This window comes from Tenrec ecaudatus, chromosome 11, assembly GCF_050624435.1.
Source record: "Tenrec ecaudatus isolate mTenEca1 chromosome 11, mTenEca1.hap1, whole genome shotgun sequence".
NCBI classification, from domain to species: domain Eukaryota; kingdom Metazoa; phylum Chordata; class Mammalia; order Afrosoricida; family Tenrecidae; genus Tenrec; species Tenrec ecaudatus.
The window spans coordinates 150,667,752-150,684,913 of NC_134540.1; the positions used below are offsets into that span (position 1 = coordinate 150,667,752).

The following is a 17,162-nucleotide window of genomic DNA, read 5'->3' on the forward strand; positions in this document are numbered from 1 at the left end:
GAAGGAGCAATGAAAATAATGTTATAGTTGGGCGTCACCACAACGTGAGGAAGTGTATGAAAGGTTCACAGCATCAGGAAGGTTGAGAACCACTGCTGTAGTGGTTATCCTTAATCTCCAAATTAGGTCAAAAGCCCCACACAGATATCAGCACTTGTTATTGCCTTTCAGCTACCCTGCCATTCCTGAGTTATCAGATCAGTGACCCCATCTTCTTTGTCCATGGGTGGCCAATTATCACAGGCCACAGGGTCAGTGGGCCCACCCCTGGAACTGAGGTGGTGACCCGACCCTTGGAAACCAAGCAGTGGCAGCTCACTCTCTCCCACTCTTTCCTGCCAGTAGTCCTGCTGCTCCCGGGGCCATCATTTCTTTTCTCTAAAGACAGTAGATAGTCACAGCCAAGTAGCTCCAAGGGCCTTTCTGCTGCTTTAGAATTCCAGCAACCAGGCAGCTTTCCTTTATTCTATCCAGTCTCCATCCCCTCAAGTCCAAGATAGGATTTCTAAAGAGATGATAGATTGGTCATATACCTAATTGACCACTTAGTTATCTGTTCTTAAGTTCAAGTTGACTCAGTGTAAATCAAAGCAACCAAGACAATTAGTAAACTCAAGAGAGATAGCAACAGGCGTGACTGCTTTGCTAAATGAACTGACTGTTACAACAATGGAACAGTTTAATGGATCAAAGTCTTGAGGACAGTTCTCAGTTAAAATGACTAGAGTGCTGTAACCTCCCCTTTCCTTTATTTGGCATGGGGTTGTTGCAAACTGTTGAGAAGATTTCTTTCCACTCTTCTCAAATTCATTGTCATTGAGTCAATTCCAGCGCTTACTGACTCCACGGGAGAGAGTTGAACTACCCTCGCAGGTTCTGAGACGATAAATCTGTACAGAAATCTTTCTCTCATGAATTAGCTGGTGGTTTCAAACTGCTGATCTTGTGGTTGTCAGTGGGAAGCATAACCCACTGCACCACCAGAGCTCCTCATTTTAACTCTTCATGACCATGTATGACAGGGTAGAACTGGCCCAGAGGGCTTCCTAGTCTGTAATCTTTACAAGAACATATCACCAGGTCTTTTCTACTGCAGAATCGCTGGTAACCTTGAACCACATTTGTGTTCATTAGCAGTAAGCACTTGGCTATTGTGCTTCCAGGGCTCCTTCATATAAAGTTATTGTTGTTGTTATTAGGTGCCATCAGAGTGGTTCCAACTCATAGAAACACCATGTGCAACATAAGAAAGCACTTCCAGATTCTCTACCATATGGGGCCTCAGTCTTACCTGTGTTGGAGCCCATAATTGCAGCCACTGTGTCAATCCATCTTGTTGAGGGGCTTCCTTCCTTCCTTCCTCCCTCCCTCCCTCCCTCCCTTCCTTTCTTCGGTTTTCTTTTTTAGCTGACCCTCTACTTTATCAAGTATGATGTCCTTCTTCAAGGATTGGTCCCTCCTGATAATAGGGCCACAGTATGTGAAAGGAGTTAGAACTCCGTTTTAATATCCTACCATATGCCGGGTTAAAAGGCTTGGCACTACCCTCTTTAAATGAAAAAATTTAGGTATTGATTGCAGAAGGTTCTCCTTCAACATTTCAGAAAGGTGAATATCAAGTTGGGGAAAAGTTATTCTACAAAGAACCTGAGCTAGTCAGGGCTGACTAGAGAAACAAATTCCTCCAGCTCCAGAGCTCTTGCTCCACCAGCGTAGCTCCATGTGGCTTGTCAACAGGAATGTCTCTCAGTGAGAGTTGATGTCCCACCTCCAGGGAGGAAGACAGGAGCTCCCAGAACCCTCGGAAGAAGACCATGCCCACCCAGAGGCCTCACTGGCTATGACCTGATGGACAGGCTAGACTGTACCCCTTCACAAGTTGACAGGAGATGATGTAACTGCCACAGACCACCCCTTGTCAACTTGACACTCTTACACAACTCTTCAGCCATATATAATTATTAAACAAAACAATAACAAAGCCAAATCTGTACCTAATAGGATAAAATAAAACTGCATACAATTCAGTATGTGCCAGCCTCATTTAAACATAATGATCTATAAGTGAGCAAAACTAAAATATTCTATGCCTAACAATTGCTGTTAAGTGAACGCCCATACCATAATCCTATGAATATATTTTCCTACATATGAGAAAGTTGGTAAGCCAGCCACTTCATGCATTTATCCTCCCCATTTGCAGTATTTAATTTCTATACTGCCCACTTACATCAGCTGAGTGGTCTGAGGAGACAATCACATTCTTTGATGTGAAGAATTTTCATTGCAGTTGGAACCTTGTGAAGTCTGCATCCATAAGCCAAGTCACATAGGGACAGGCCATCCATCAAGTCAGCAGCAACATGCACCAATTCAGAGGCTCAAAAGCTCTTAATCTGGTCAGGTTCTGGTCAATTCAAAGCTAAACACAATGGTTGCCTCACCTTTAAATCCTGGGCCCCATCCAAAATTCTCAACAACCCTAGTCCCTTTGTGCTAGGTCATGAACTTCAGACCAATCAACCAGCTTTTGTTTTCTCCTCTAGCCCCTGTGAACCAGGTCAATGGGTGTCAGTGGCCAGACTCAAGCTGTCTCTTTATTGCTGCAACTCTCGCTTCCACTCAACAAGTGGATCTAGGAAGCAAGCATTTTAGCCTGCCTACTGGCTCCCTTTAACATTCAGTCCTAGAGCAGGGAGTTCCTTTATGACTCCAAATTTTTCCAACCTCAGGACAAGCCCCTAGTTCAAAGTTTAAAAAGCCAAAGAGTTCCCCTTTTCTTCAATCTGTCAATAGCCCCTTAGGCAAGTCTCTTTGAATACAAATTTCCTGAGTACTCCAAAGCACTGGGGTGGGGCTTATCTTTTCAGAGCCTTCTTTGATGGTGTGCCCTAACCTATTTAAATTCTAATTTAATAGCTGAAGGCAAGTAGTCTTACAACCTCTTTTTATTTCCCAAGAATCATTTCTATTAATCATTATGTCAATAACAATAGGCAGAAGAAAGTGGTATAAACCTAATAGAGCCAGATCCTAAACTCAATCTTACAACAATCACATTTTATACTTATCTAAACTTATGGCTTGAGGCAATGCCAGGGCGGAACCTTCTGTCAGCCATTTGTACCTCAGTCAGCCATTTTCCCTAAGCAGCATGGTCTCAAATATGTTCAAAAGGCAATTTAGTCCCCTGAGCTCAAAATATACATGAATCACATTCATTTTCACCATTTCAAACAGGAATAACTAAAGACAACAACCAAACAAAATGATCAAACCTGAACATCCCAGGTTCTTTCCAGAAAACAATCCAGTCTGGCTAACCAAAGAACTACCATGAGGCAGAGGTCTAACAAACATCCAGTTTCCATCTTTATGATTTGTTTCTCTAGTACCCAACTACGGCTTGTGTTAGTCTGGGTTGACTAGAGAAACAAATTCATATATATATAAGCTTTATATAAAAATTAATTGTATATTATGAAAACATTCCAGCCAAGTCAAAATCAAGTCCATACGTTCGATATTAGCCCATATATCTGATACCATCTGTAAATTCCTCTTCAGACACACGGCAGCACATGCAATGATGCAGAATGCAGGAAGATCATGGACCAGTGGGGGGAAAGCCTTGTGGATCCAGTTGCAGTGGAAGCATCTCAGCATTGGCAGGGGTCTCCATGTGGCTCCTCCAGCCTCAGGGTTCTGGTTCTGTGGCGTCCTGGTTTACGACTGCCAGCACCAGCACCATGACAGGCTGTATAAAACCAAAGTCTGGGGCAGGCTTAAGCTCTAATTTCAGATTCCTGGACACAGAGGTAATTCTGTCAGAGAAGGCATCACCTGTCCCAGACTGACCAGTAGGGTGCAACGACCACTACCCGCCCCCCCACCCCCCGATTGACCAGTCAAGAAAAAATGTGCAAAACTGCTTGCCAACCGCCACTGGACAATGCTCACGCCAGAAGTTTTCTCCAATAAATTTAAAGAACAGTAACACTGGACTGCCCCCGGTCCCTGGCCCCATAAAAGCCCAGAAAACAAAGAACTTGGGGCTGATTCCCTTTTGGATGCTGGGTCCCCACTGCGTTGGGAGGTGGAGAAAGGGAAGCCCTAGCTCGAGCTAGAAAATAAACTCCTTTTGCCACTTTTGCATCTCAATTGGTCGTAATTCTTCTGTGCGCCCAAGGTGAGCTTGCGTTCCCTTCCCCAGTCCAACAGTTCCATCAGCTTAGTTCCATGTGGATTGTCAATAGGACTGTCTCGCAGGGAGAGTATGTCCCCCACCTCCAGGGAGTAAGACAGGAGCTCCCAGAATCCTCGGGAGAAGGCCTTGGCTATGACCTGATTGACAGGCTAGACTCCACCCCTTTGCAAGTTGACAGGAGATGATGGACCTGCCACAGAACCTATTTACTTCTCTTTTTTAATGTCTTACAGTTACACGAATAGATAGATAGATAGATAGATAGATAGATAGATAGATAGATAGATAGAGTGTCTTAGATTTACATAAACCATTTCACCTTAGAGGAAGTTCTCAAATTCATTTTCGTATTCAACACAGCTCCTTAAAGTAGACAACTGGCACCCAGGTGATTCCAACTAATGGAGACATGGTAGGTTGGAGCAAAGCTGCCCACAGGGCTACAAAGGCCACAATGTTGACAAAAGCAGATCACCCCATTTTTCTCCCACACAGCTGATGGTGCATTCTGGTTGCAAACTTTTTGTCTCACCATGGAGCACTTTAACCACAACATCACAAGGACTCCTTAGACAAGCATTAATGTCCCTATTTTATAGATTAGAAGAGCTAGTTGGTGGAGCCACGCTCAGCAATGTTTGTTTTAAATTTTCGTCCTTTCTTCTTCTCTTTCTATCACCCAAGCCCACCCCATCCCTGAAGACTTCAGTGTGAATCTTGGCAACTCCCATCAATCTCTTTCTAAGATGTGAAAACAGTCCAGAAACTCAGTCCCAGGAATCCAGGACTAAGTCCTCCAGGAGTGAATCCTGCGAAGCCTAGTGTGGTGTAGTAGTAACATCTCAACAGCGTCTGACTCATCTCTGCCTCTGAATCTCGTAGACGCAATTAGCCTAGACTCGGAGCTTGTGTGTGGTAAACTGGATAGCCCCCAATTCATATAAAGCCAAAGAAGTTACAGTACAACAACTTTATTAAAAGCTTGCTTGTGATGCGTGAATTATTTTATTGATTGATTGGTTTGAGCATGTTGGTTAGCATATTAGAGTATAATTAAAATGCCAAAGATAAGCCTGGGTTCTGGGGATTTGAAAATCTGTGGAAAGATAGAATTGTGTTGTTTTGTTTTTTTTTAGCATGAAGACACCTTTCAGAGAGTATGATGTGTGAGAAATATACAAGCAAAATCTTTCCTTTAGGAAAAAATGTATAGGACTTCCCACATCCCAAATCTCTCTTCCTCTGGAACAATCCATGCCTTGCTTTCCCTGTGCCTCACGAGTGAGAGGGAGAGTGAAGGTGGGATAGAATGAGTGGGGTAATGAAGAGGGAAGAACAGAAACCAGTGTCATTAAAACCTTATCTGTTTTTCCATTTCTGACCTGCTGGTGTGAAAGTCTCTCATAGGGAACGACTGCCTACAGATCCAATCAAATGGCACGTAATGAGACACTTAAAAACAAATTGCAGAGAAACCATAGTACATGGAATGAATAAATGTTCCTTCTCCACTCGCCAGGAATAAACAAGACCTTCATGTGCCCCAGATGGGCTGAGACAGTCCCGATTATGTCTCTTGTCCAGGTATAACTATTAACAATGCCTTGCTCATTGTTCATAGTGTCTCTGATTCGAATGATAAAGTATCTGGTCACCTAAGATGTGATTAATGGCTATTCCTCCAATCAGTTCACACTCTAATATATATGGAACATGATAGATTTTCTAAGTATCCAAGGAGAAGAAATCCTGAGTATTATTCTTCACAATCAATCTTTCTATTTAGATGTCCCTTGCATGCTAATTATACTGAAAGATATATCAAATCAAAGCTCTAAAACAACGCTAACCTTGTCAAATATCCTATATATCTCCAACTAGCAGATGCTCAGCTCTGTTAGCCTACTCTCATCCCCTAATGGGCAATAAATAGAGCTCCATCCCGAATGACTGGCCCCTTTTGCTTTCCAGCTATTTTACTCAAGATACCTGTGAACAAAACCCTTGGCAATCTATAAGCCAATGTTGTATTGAAGTTCAATTTGCTGCTACTACAGGTATGTTTTCTTCACTTGTCAATCTTAACTTTTCTCCAACAAATCTAGTTTTGTTTATTTTTTAAAAAGCATCTGCAATGAGTTTCTTGATTCCTGTTGCTGAGTTGGTCATTGGTATGAGCGTCCTCAATCTTCCTAGCACACAGGACATGGAATGTTCACGGTCGTCAACACTTTCTGGTGTGACCCCACCCCTTCCCCACTCACAGGAGCACAGCAACAATAAAAGAAAGCATGATGGTGCTATTAATGAACTAATGATGAATCACTCCAGCTTCTGAGAGAACAAAGCATGCACTGCTTTCATTCATTCAGTTATCATTTCTAATGAATGGCTTGTAACAGCTTGCATTTCATTCCTTTATAGGATTTATCAAATCCTTGTGCTGCTCCATTTAACAGCTGGGAGGACATGTTCCAAAGAGAACTAGGCAAGATATAACAGGTGCCACCTGCTGGAACCTAATACATAAAAAGATATCTCTTAGATTTGAAAGCCACTGACTGAAAAGAGCTTTCTGTTTGATTAAGTGATTCATCCCTTCAAAGGTATAGTCTTCCTTTTGCAGCACTACCCATCCCTGAAGATATTTTAAAGATCAATTGGGTATAAATGTGTAGAGTTTCATTGTCTACAGGATGGAGATGAAGGATTTCCACTAGAACTAAAAATATTTTAGAAGGCTTGTAATATCTAAGCAGAGATTTAAAATTCAATTTATACACTTGTTGCTCAGTATCTTCTCTGTATTTTTGGGGAACATATACTCTATTCAAGACCTCTGCTGAAGTGGAAAAATGATACCTATGAAAAATAGAATAATAAAACAATAATAATAGCACTTAGGACACGTTCTAAGTATCATATATTAATTCATTCTAGTTCCAAAATTAGCATGAGTTAGGTACTGTTCTTGGCACAATGAGACAAACAAAGCACAGTTAAGTGAAGTACTCCACATTTCTAAGAATGACAGAGATGGGCAAATGCTGAAATCCCCAGCACTGAAAACGCAGCGTGGTGATTTTCCAAGGTACATTGCTCTCAACGAAGGGGGACAACGTATTCCCTGTAACCCTCCAGCATAAATGGAGAAAGGATACCTTTTGGAAAGGATGATCTAGCATGTGCGCCACTAAGGTAGTTTATTGTGCCAACCTGGCCGATAAACACAGGTGGGGTTAATTGAAGGATGGAGGGCTCAGTGAGCCTCACCTTGTTAGTTCTCATGTTTCTTGCTTTCTGATGGTCGGACCAGGGTGCAGCTGCCTTAGCCAGTTCCCTGCTTTAGCTGGCAAAGTTCACTTCCTGAAAGACATCCCCAAGGAAAAGCAGGATGGACCTACTCTGATGAATTCCTGGATGCTGGAGCAGCTGTGTGGAGACGCCTGCTAGCGCTGAGATGCTTACACATTCACTGACTCAGGTTTCTTCCTCCAGTCGGCATCATTGCATGTGTTTTGTGAGATGGAGGAGGACTTTGTGGATTGGTGTTGGACATATGGGTTAATGGGTTACTGTTGGACTTGTGGGCATGGGCAGCACTGGGTTGGGATGTTTTCTTGATGCACACTTAACCTTTATATAAAACTCTCTTTTAGGCTGTCAATCTTTTTTATTTTTAATCATTTTATTGGGGCTCTTACAACTCTTATCACAATCCATCCATCCATCCATCCATCCATCCATTGTGTCAACCACTTTTGTACATATGTTGCCATCATCATTCTCAAAATACTTTCTTTCTACTCAACCCCTTGGTCTTAGCTCCTCAATTTTTCCTTCCCTTTCCCACTCTCCCTCCTTTAGGATCTCTTGATAAATTACAAATTACCATTATTTTCATATCTCACACTGTCTGCTGTCTTCCTTCACCTACTTTTCTGTTGTTTGTACCCCTGAGGAGGGGGGGAGTATAGACTGATCATTGTAATGGGTTCCCTTTTTAAAAAATCATTTTATTGGGAGCCCATATAATTCTTATCACAATCCATACATGCATCCATTGTGTCAAGCACATATGTACATTTGTTACCATCATCCTTCTCAAAGCATTTGCCTACTACGTGAGTCCTTAATATCCACTGCTCATTTCCCCCCTCCGTCTCCACTCCCCTCTACCTCATGAACCCTTCATAATTCATAAATTATCATTTTTCCATATGATACACTGTCTGACGTCTCCCCCTGCCCTCTTCTCTGCTGGCCATACCCCAGGGAGGAGGCTATACGTAGATTCTTGTAATCAGTTCCCCCTTTCTTTTTCTTTTTTAAAAAAATGTTATTTTATATATATATTTTTTTACATTTTATTAGGGGCTCATACAACTCTTATCACAATCCATACATATACATACATCAATTGTATAAAGCACATCCGCACATTCCCTGCCCCAATCATTTTCAAAGCATTTGCTCTCCACTTAAGCCCTTTGCATCAGGTCCTCTTTTTTTTGCCCTCCCTCCCCGCTTCCCCCTCCCTCATGAGCCCTTGATAATTTATAGATTGTTATTTTGTCATATCTTGCCCTATCCGGAGTCTCCCTTCCCCCACTTCTCTGCCATCCATCTCCCAGGGAGGAGGTCACATGTGAATCCTTGTAATCAGTTCCCCTTTCCAAACCACTCACCTTCCACTCTCCCAGCATCGCCCCTCACACCCCTGGTCCTGAAGGTATTGTCCACCCTGGATTCCCTGTGCCTCCAGCTCCCATATGCACCAGTGTAAAACCTCTGCCCTATCCAGTCCTGCAAGGTAGAATTCGGATCATGGTAGTTGGGGGGGAGGAAGCATCCAGGATCTGGGGGAAGTTCCCCCTTTCTACCTCACATTATCTCCACCCTCCAGGCATCACCACTGTCACCAATGGTCCTGAAGGAGTCATCTGTTCTGGATTCCCTGTGTTTCCAGTTGCTATCTATACCAATGTACATCCTCTGGTCTAGCCAGATTTGTAAGGTAGAATTGGTATCATGATAGTTGGGGGGAGGAAGCATTTAAGAACTAGAGGAAAGTTATGTTTCATCATTGCTACCCTGCACCCTGACTGGCTCATCTCCTCCCCACAACCCTTCAGTAAGGGGTGTTCGGTTGGCTACCAATTGGCTTTGAGTTTCCACTCTGCACTCACCAACATTTACAATGATATAATTTTTTTTGTTCCTTGATACTTGATACCTGATCCCTTCGACACCTCGTGATCACACAGTCTGGTGTGTTTCTTCCACGTGGGCTTTGTTGCTTCAGAACTAGATGGCCACTTGTTTATCTTCGAGCCTTTAAGACCCCAGATGCTATATCTTTTGATAGTTGGGCACCATCAGCTTTCTTCATCACATTTGGTTATGCACATGTTTGACTTCATTCATCGTATCAGGTAGGTGGACACCCATTGATATGATTTTTAGTTCTTTGATGTCTGATACCTGATCCCTTCTACACCTCATGATCAGACAGGCTGGTGTGCTTCTTCCATGTGGGTTTTGATGTTTCTCCACCAGGTGACTGCTTGTTTATCTTCAAGCCTTTAAGACCCCAGATGCTATATTTTTTGATAGCCGGGCACTGTCAGCTTTCTTCACCATATTTGCTTAGGCACACATTTTTCTTCAGCAATCCTATCGGGAAGGTATGCATCCTGGAATGCCAGTTTAATAGAACAACGTGTTCTTGCATTGAGTAAGTGCTTGAGTGGAGACCCAATGTCCATCTGCTGCCTTAATACTAAACCTATAAATATATGCACATAGATCTGTTTCCCCACACTCTTATATAAATATATTTACATATGTACATGTAGGAGGCATCCGGCTGATCAAGGTGTTTACTAAGGGGTGACTATTTAATCCTCTGTGCCTCTGTGTCTTTGCAGACAAAAGCATTGCAAAATGACTGTTATTTGTGACTTTGATGCTAAAAACATTGAGAGATAACTCAGTTATTTATGATATCTTTGAGGCTCTCTTGAATCTTGCATAGCCATGTGATTATCTTTGAACTTAGTGCTTTTAGTATTCTAAGGTTAAGAAACTGTGACTAGTTAAGTAACATTTGCACAGATAAAAATTTAAGAATGTTTTTTTTCTTCTTTATTTTGCATACTTTAATAGAACAAAATAAACAAAAAAGAAACCTCACAGATACACATTAACCCCAATCCCAAATAAAGGAGGGGACAACAGGGCATGAGGGCCTTAGATCCTGCTTTACACACAAGAATGGCGGGGGGGGGAGCCAGGTGTTAACAGCAGTTGCAGAGCCCAGGTGGGCTAGGGTCACTCTAGTTATGGGGACACTATACAGAGGGCACAAGGTTTGAGTAGAATGGCCTAATCTACTTCCTCCATGCGTGATACATCTTCATCGCCCTCAAGAGGGGGAATCTCATCAGGAACAGCAGTGCTGGGCTCCTCGGCTGTCACCTCATCTTCATCAATGCCTAAGCCAAGCTTGATCATGCGGTAGATGCGGTTGGAGTGGGTCTGAGGGTCCTCAAGGGAGAAGCCGGAGGAGAGCAGTGCTGTCTCAAACAGCAGCACCACCAGGTCCTTGACGGCTTTGTCGTTCTTGTCAGCCTCAGCCTTCTGCCGCAGCGTCTCCACAATGGGGTGGTCTGGATTGATCTCCAGGTGCTTTTTGGCCATCATGTAGCCCATTGTGGAGTTGTCCCGAAGAGCCTGGGCTTTCATGATCCGCTCCATGTTGGCCATCCAACCATATGTACTTGTCACAATGCAGCAGGGTGAAGACACCAGTCTATTGGAGATTGTCACCTTCTCAACCTTCTTATCCAAAATTTCTTTCATGAGCTTGCACAGGTTCTCAAACTTGGCCTTGCTTTCCTCCATTTTCTTTTTCTCTTCTTCATCCTCCAGGAGCTCCAGCCCCTCTTTGGTCACAGAAACCAGACTCTTCCAATCAAACTCCTTGAGCTGTTGCACGCAGTACTCGTCGATGGGCTCCGTCATGTAGACCACCTCAAAGCCTCGCTTCCGCACACGCTCCACGAAAGCAGAATTGGCCACCTGCTCTTTGCTCTCACCAGTGATGTAATAGATGGACTTCTGGGTCTCCTTCATTCGGGAAACATATTCTGAGAGGGAAGTCATCTCATCTCCAGACTGAGAGGTGTGGTAGCACAGCAGCTCAGAAAGGCGCCGCCGGTTGGTGGAGTCCTCATGGATGCCAAGCTTCAGGTTTTTGGAGAATGCCTCATAAAACTTCTTATAGTTCTCCTTGTCTTCTGCCAACTCAGAGAAGAGCTCCAGGCACTTCTTGACAATGTTTTTGCGGATGACCTTCAAGATCTTGCTCTGCTGGAGCATCTCTCGGGAGATGTTGAGGGGCAGGTCCTCCGAGTCCACCACACCACGGATGAAGTTGAGATACTCTGGGATTAGCTCGTCACAGCTGTCCATGATGAACGCACAGCGGACATACAACGTAATGTTCTTTTTCTTCTTATTCTCAAAGAGGTCAAAGGGAGCGCGCCGAGGGATAAACAATAGTGCCCTGAATTCCAACTGCCCTTCTACAGAAAAGTGCTTGACTGCCAAATGGTCTTCCCAGTCATTACTCAGGCTCTTGTAGAATTCTCCATACTCCTCCTGGGTGATATCGTCAGGATTTCTGGTCCAGATGGGCTTGGTCTTATTTAGTTCTTCCCGGTCAATGTACTTCTCCTTAATCTTCTTGGTTTTCTTCTTCTTGCCCTTCCCACTGTCGTCCTCCTCATCTGAGCCCACATCTTCAATCTTGGGCTTCTCTTCATCCTCTTTCTCTTCTTCTTTCTCACCTTTCTCTTCCTCAGCTTCAGCATCACTGATTGCCTTCTCCCGTTCCTTCTCCAGATAAAGAGTGACGGGGTAGCCAATGAACGGAGAGTGCTTCTTCACGACTTCTTTGACTCGCCTCTCCTCTAGGTACTCTGTCTGGTCTTCTTTGAGGTGCAGAATCACTTTCGTTCCCCGACCAATGGGCTCACCGTGGTCAGCACGGACAATGAAGGAGCTCCCGGCAGAAGACTCCCAGGCATACTGCTCATCATCATTGTGTTTGGTGATCACAGACACTTTCTCTGCCAACAAGTAGGCAGAATAAAAGCCAACACCAAACTGCCCAATCATGGAGATGTCCGCACCAGCCTGCAGAGCCTCCATTGAAGGCTTTGGTACCAGACTTGGCTATGGTTCCCAGATTATTGATGAGATCAGCCTTGGTCATGCCAATGCCTGTGTCCACTAGAGTCAAAGTGCGCTCCTGGGGGTTGGGGATGATGTCGATTTTCAGCTCTTTTCCACTTTCCAACTTGGAAGGGTCTGTCAGGCTCTCATAGCGAATCTTATCCAAGGCATCAGAAGCATTAGAGATCAACTCCCGAAGGAAAATTTCCTTGTTCGAGTAGAAGGTATTGATGATGAGGGACATGAGTTGGGCGATCTCCGCCTGGAAGGCGAAGGTCTCCACCTCCTCCTCCCCATGGTGCACTTCCTGGGGCTTCTTGAAGAGCGGCGGGGACTGGAGCGCGCGGCGGGTCGGGGTCTGTGCAGGGCGCGCGGACGCTCGCAGGCTACGCCGAGGTGACTCAAGAGACTAAGAATGTTTTTTAAGTTCTTTGATGTTTGTTTTGTAACCAATCCCATGTAAGAAGAGTTTAAAAACCAAGCTTCGAATATACTGGAGACTTCAGTGCATCAGATTGAAGTCCTCCCGATCCCATGCTTTGTATATATCTCTTTCTTTTCCTTTCATCCGCACCCCTCATTTCGAACCCAGCTTGATGCGGGATAGCTGGTCTCATCCCCCGCATGTACATTCCAGTCTTTAGACCCCTATAAATACCCTTTGTCACCTAGTTCTTTCCTCTATTTCCTTTTACTTTCCTCTTGTCCCACTATCATGCTCAGCCTTCATTTGTGTTTCAGTAATTTCTCTCGGGTACCTTGCCCTTGCTCAACCCCTACAAGGCCTCCCACACCCTCCTTGCTACTGATTTTGGATCACTTGTTGCACCCCTGTCCCTGGGTTGGTCAGCACCACCTCCTTACCCACTCCTTTCCCTCTCCTGTGTCTCCCCGGAACCATTGTTGTCATTTTTTTCTCCAGATTATTCATCCAGCCTATCTAATCTAGATAGATCTTTAGAGATAATAATATGCACTAAAAATCAAGCCATAGCAAGATAGGCAATGAGTAAGAACACAGAGATAACAACAAAAAGGGAAACCAATTACCCATAGAAGAATAAATTAATTAAAAGGAAAAAATGTTAAAAAGAAAGAAAAACCTGTAAATAGATCAAGGTCTGATTTTAGATCTCTAGGTGTGTCCTTCAGTCAGGTCCAATGGGGTACCATGCTTTGGCCCCAGAGTCTGTCCTTTGTTCTCACTCGGGGCTACCTGCTCTGCTCCCACGGTTGCTCTGCTGCACACTTTTAGTGGTTTGCCTTGGTGTCACAGGGTCAGTCTGGGCCAGTCCCGACCCTGAGTCTCCAGTGTTGTCCCCTTTAGGGCCCTTAGCCATCAAGGGGCAGCGTGTCTCATAGTGGGATCAGCCATATTGTCCACTCTGTCCATTAGCTGTTCAGAGCAGGGATATCGTCCTCCAGGCCTGATGGGTCAGTATGTGCTCCAATCTCTCTCCCTCCCCCTTCATTTGCTCCTATTTGCTTTGATCAGACATGCCCCTCTCCCTAGCTGCAGCTTCAATGCCGTCCTCTCAAGTAAATTCTTCGGGGGCTGGGGGGGGGGGTGGGGAAGAGGGGCAGTTGTCCACGTAGCTGGTATGGGTAGCTGGTATGGGGGCCAAGCCTTAAGGCCCCTCCACTGGCTCCCCACTCCTTGCCGGCACACTACATTCGTCAGGCACTGGCTTTATATCTGGCCCCTCCTTCCCTGTGGAAAATTCTCTCTTATACATGAGTTTCTGTTGATTTGTTTCTCTAAAGTACCCAGACTAATACAGCCACTGCAGGAAATGCACATGAATAATAGTCATTGGTGATCTCATTTCTGTACGTGCTTTTTCTGGAGCAAGACTTTACAAGTAGTATTTCCTGTCCTTACCCTGGGGCATGGAGAGAATGCATAGCTCCAGGAGAACATACCTAAAGCCATATGGGCATGCACATAAATATCTACACAACAGAATAATTTGTCAAAAGGGGACTCAGGTTGGATATATTATCCTCCTCCCCAGCATTAGGTATCCAAGAAACAGTCAAGGGGAAATATTGACTAACAAAGGTTTCATTCCATTTTAACATCTTGATGACATCGAGACCAACCACGGTAGCTTTGTGTTGACTGTTTATGAGATCATCTAGCCCTTGGACTGCATCATAGCCTTAAAATCATACTCTCCCGACTTATTACACTGCATTATCCAGCGTGATGTCAGGAAATACCTTCCCAGGTGCTGAGTAACCTGCAACTCAGTTCTTCTCTTCAGCTTCTCTTCTGCTCTGGGCTGTGGGCACAGGGGAGAAACAGAGGGGGAGAGTGGAGTCCTGGTGTCTCCATGGCAATGGAAAGACTGTGCTTGACATTTCCTCCATGTTCTCCATCGGGGCCACTGCACATTCACTTGTCACGGCCACCTAAGCCTTGATTAGCCCGGTGTGGAATATAGCAATTTCCTAAGCTATGGTCCTTAAAGTAAATGCCATCTCTCCCCAGATGGCTCCCTCTAGCTGCTGTGTGTCCTGGGTTTGTTTAGGTCTTGGTATTTCATGACAAATATTTTAGAGACAGTGTTCAAAAAATCACCAAGCAGCTAGACTGTGAAATGCCATGTTCCCATCTGTCATGAGAAGGAATCAGATGGCAGGGAGGCTGGGTTTTGTATTTGCTTTACATTCATTATATGTTTCTTGTTGAGCCTGTGTTTCCCATTAGTATTGAAGAATGGGCTGACGAATGATTCTATTAACACCAACTAGGGTTGGTGATTATGCTGCTTCACAATGTACTCAATAGATAGGATTCAAAGATTGTGCTCTATAGCTAAGGCAATCATGCCAGGTGTGATATTGTGTTATTAGACAAAAGCTTTCAAGGTAACATTTAAAAAGGAATCCTTTATTTGGTTGCTTAGCAAGATGCCCCACAAGCTCTTAAAAAATATAAGTGGTTTGCGTTCAGGAAAAAAGAATGCACGACCAGATGGAGACAGTAATTAGCCTGCCCTCAAACTCAGATTATATATTTTCCCAGTCTCTCACCTACAAAATTGCCAACACAATACCCTGATCTTCAACTGGAGCCTACCAGCCCAGATTTCCTGCCGATACACGTTTGTTAGTGTGTGATTTTCTTAACAGTGTCATGTCGCTACCTACACCTACTTCCTGACATAGATCATAAAGGACCAGAAAATAATTGAATTTGAAATCACTTTTTGAAGCCAGAAGAATACATACCCATTGTCAGAGCAACTTGGCTTCTCATTAAGTACTCAGCAACTCAATTCTTTTCAATTCTGGCAGAAACAGCCAGGGAACACATTGGGAGCTCTATAAAAGGCACTCTCCTCGTCTTCAAGTCATTGGAAAGGTTTTTTAGCATCTGTTAAATTTTCCCCTTTCTAATCTGCATGAAAGTAATAGGGAGAAAATTTCAGAAATGTTTCTTAATTAAACACTAAGAAATGGTGGTGGGTTGGTCTGTGTTGTTAATCACAGTTGTAAAGCATGAAACACTTTCTTAAAAAGATAAGAGCTAAGTTCCCCTAAATCCTTAGGATCTGCTTCCCTTCTAAATATGTCTCATTGCAAATATTGAAGTCCTTCGTACTTCAAACCATTGTTGTTATTTGTTTCCCTGGAATCAGCCTTCAAGTCATGGCGAATGAACTGCTGCCCAGCTCATGCCACTCTCTGAATGGTCGTGATAGGTAGGTTTGTTGTGACAACATGGTCAATGAACACATGTGAGATTAATTGAAGGGCGGAGTGAGCCTCCCCCTCCCCCCCCCACCCCTCTCTCTCTTGCTCTTTGATGATCAGACAACTGTGCGACTGCCTTTCTTGTTCTGTGCCTCCATTTGCAAGCTACACTACCTGTGGGACACCTAACCTGTGGACCGTGTCACTGTAACTTGAGGTTCCTTCAAGACCTGCTTTGTCATACTACTGGAATGTACATCTCTTGAGCTGGGGACTGTTGGACCCTGTGGTCTGGCTGACTGTTGATGACCTGTCTTGCTGTTTGCTGCCTGTGCCCAGATAGCCTGAATTGCTCTACGGAGGACTACTCAGCGACCTTCAAGATTTGAAGGACTGCCAGTATCTTAAGCTGTCTCATGGAAGTGAGTTGCTCTGAGCCATTTGTACTGCTTTGTAGATTATTTAACTGTTTATTTCTTACGTTATCTATCTATACAAATGTATAGCTATATAACACAATGATGATGCAATCATCCTGACCTGTGTTGTTTTCATGGGCTGATTTTACATCTTCATCTGAAACTTCTTCTAAAACCTGCTCCGTTCAGAGCAGCATCCACACCACAGCACAGGTGGTGGCTGCCTATGCTTGGAAGATGAGAAAGCCACCACGGCACCACCACAGGTCCACCAGCAGTCCCAGGTTTCAAAGTAAACCCATTGCCTTCAAGTTCACTCTGGCTGATAGCAATCCCACGAGTGTCAGAGACTCTCCTCCAGAGAATTTCTCCATGGTTGCGACTTTTCAGAAGAATCTATGCCATTCTTCCAAGGCTTTGGTTGGACAAATGCCCACCTCTCCATTAGCCGTTGGGCACACAACCATTTGCGCCAAATAATATATTCCCTGTGACACAGAGAGGAAACTCAAGTATGGAAAGCCCCAAAGACCAGGGAGGTCAGGACTGTGAGTGGTGTTGAATGGGGAGGGGAGATGAAGGGTAAGAAGGCT

The 17,162-nt window shown here is 44.2% G+C and overlaps 1 pseudogene; it reads right to left on the bottom strand.

The window, feature by feature from the left end:
- Window positions 1–10,592: 10,592 nt before the first annotated feature.
- On the bottom strand, window positions 10,593–16,943 carry LOC142461109 (heat shock protein HSP 90-beta pseudogene; annotated as a pseudogene).
- Window positions 16,944–17,162: the final 219 nt, after the last annotated feature.